This window comes from Engraulis encrasicolus, chromosome 17 (genome assembly GCF_034702125.1).
Source record: "Engraulis encrasicolus isolate BLACKSEA-1 chromosome 17, IST_EnEncr_1.0, whole genome shotgun sequence".
Lineage (NCBI taxonomy): Eukaryota > Metazoa > Chordata > Actinopteri > Clupeiformes > Engraulidae > Engraulis > Engraulis encrasicolus.
In genome coordinates, this window is record NC_085873.1 from 38,708,543 (window position 1) to 38,711,042 (window position 2,500).

A 2,500-nucleotide genomic window follows, 5' to 3' on the forward strand; every position below is an offset into this window, starting at 1 on the left:
GTATTACATAATTCAGAGTGCCAGCGTGTGTGTGTGTGTGTGTGTGTGTGTGTGTGTGTGTGTGTGTGTGTGTGTGTGTGTGTGTGTGTGTGTGTGTGTGTGTGTGTGAGAAAGAGAGAGAGAGAGAGAGAGAGCGGAAGAGAGAGAGAGAGAGAGAGAGAGAGAGAGAGAGAGAGAGAGAGAGAGAGAGAGAGAGAGAGAGAGAGAGAGAGAGACTCAGAGTCGGCCCAGGTCACTGCTTACTCTACTGTGACACCAAACACCAACCACCATCAACAAAGCTTGTGTGTGTGTGTATGTGTGTGTGTGTGTGTGTGTGTGTGTGTGTGTGTGTGTGTGTGTGTGTGTGTGTGTGTGTGTGTGCGCGTGTGTGTGTGTGTGTGTGTGTGTGTGTGTGCGTGCACATGCGTATGTGTGTGTGGATGTGTCTCTCTGTGTGTGAGTGCATGCATCCATGTGCTGCACCTGTGACGTGTGTGATATTGAATGATTGACCTATAACGGACGGTGCTTGGCCTGTGGGAGAGTAATTGGGGAAAACTGACTTTAAAGTGCAACTAGGGTTACTGTGTGGGAGCACTATGACACCGAGTGTGTGTATGTGTGTGTGTGTATGTGTGTGTGTGTGTGTGTGTGTGTGTGTGTGTGTGTGTGTGTGTGTGTGTGTGTGTGCGCGCGCGTGTGTTTGTGTGTGTGAAATTGGGGTTGGTGCCGAATGTACATAATGGAAATGAGCGCTTGTGAAATTTTCATTTGAGCATGAAGTGTCTGCGTGCACAATTTTTAGTCAGTTCTTACCACTATCTGCCCCACATCAGCTTCTTGAAAGAAACACTATACATAATGGAAGACATCCCAACTTTGGAAATATGCAGTTTACCTCTATACCCTTTAGTCCAGTCAATGTGTTCAAGACACCCCTGTGAGAACGCATACATTACGCTGTTTAACACAAAGTGACTCACCCTGTCACCCATATTATAATATCCCTGTAATAAACGACTGTCTAACATCAACTACTTGGAAAAAGGATGTACATCTTTTATATATAGGCTATGTATATAGTCTTTTGTTGTGCCTTTATTTTGACAGAGACAGTGAAGAGCGACAGGAAATTTGTTGGGAGAGACGGGGAGGGGGGGGGGTCTCGGCAAATGATCTCGGGCCAGGTTGCCGGTGTAGCAGTCGAGTGCCCAGCTGATTGAGCTACGGCTGGGTCGGAGGAGCACCCAACTGTTACATAATTGAACATATTGCCACTTAGAATATGAAGAGTTCAGATGCAAAAACCCCTAACTCCATTTTTGAAGACCTGCACTTATACTACTAATATTTTTAGAGAACCCCATTGTTGGTTTGGTTTACATTTATGAACTTGATAATACATATAAATAGTTATATTACAAAAATAAAATACAAAAATATGCAATTTTGATAGCTTTGTATTAAATAAAAATGAATTAAGATTATTTTCTGAAAAGGCACTTAGGGGGTTTTGCATCTGAACTCTTCATTTGCAACACTTGCGTTCACCTTTCGTTGACCAGTTAATGTGCTCAAGACACCCCAGTGAGAATGCATACATTAGGCCTACGGTGTAATACAAAGTGAGTCACACATAACATCCCTCTGTCCTACATCAACTATTTGGAAGGAGCACCTAAATGTTACATAATTTAAGATAACCCCGACTTTGAATATGCAACACTTGTGTCTACCATTCGTTTACCTTTCCAGTCCAGTTAATGTGTTCAAGGCTCCCCTGTGAGAATGCATACATTAAAGGGGTATGCCACTATTTTGGGGCTTAATACAGTTAAAATCGTTGGCTGGGGTTTATAAAGGTGGTAAAGTGTCTTATTTTTCATGTTAAGCGTTGTCTTGCTTTAAGACAAGTTAAGAGAGGGAATATGTCGCTAGCATGCTACACGGATCCATTGACTTTCACTAGCTTAGCGACTTGCTCCCTCTTTTAACTTGTCTTAAAGAAAGACAAAGCTTAACATGAAAAATAAGACACTTTACCACCTTTATAAACCCCAGCCAACAATTTTAACTGTATTAAGCACCAACATAGTGGCATACCCCTTTAAGGTGTAATACAGAGTGACTCACACATAACATCCTTATCCTAAACCACTGTGGAACACCTAAATCTTACATAATACAAGATGTCCCCACTTTGAATATGCAACACATGCGTCTACCTTTCGTTTACCTTTCCAGGCCAGTTAATGAGTTCAGGGCACCTTTGTGAGAGCGCATATCTTACAGGACTGCAGGACGCTCTTCTACAGCTGTGTCTGGTCACCTATCTGTTGCGAGATCTGTGAGCGTGGAAAGACCCCAGGCGTTTTGCCTTGCCATCTAGCGTGAAAAAAAAAGGTTTATTCTACAGAATACAGGAGTAAAACTGTTACGTGGCTAGGCGCTGGGTATAACGTCAATGGCACACCCAGAAGATCTGCGGCTCTGTCTGGTCACCTATCTGTTGCGAGAT

General features: G+C 43.1%; 1 protein-coding gene across 1 annotated transcript in view; it reads right to left on the minus strand.

Annotated features, from left to right (window-relative positions):
* LOC134467472 (transmembrane protein 150A-like) overlaps nt 1-2,500 on the minus strand; it is a 41,188-nt gene that overhangs the window by 32,050 nt on the left and 6,638 nt on the right. The gene's annotated exons all lie outside the window — the stretch shown is intronic.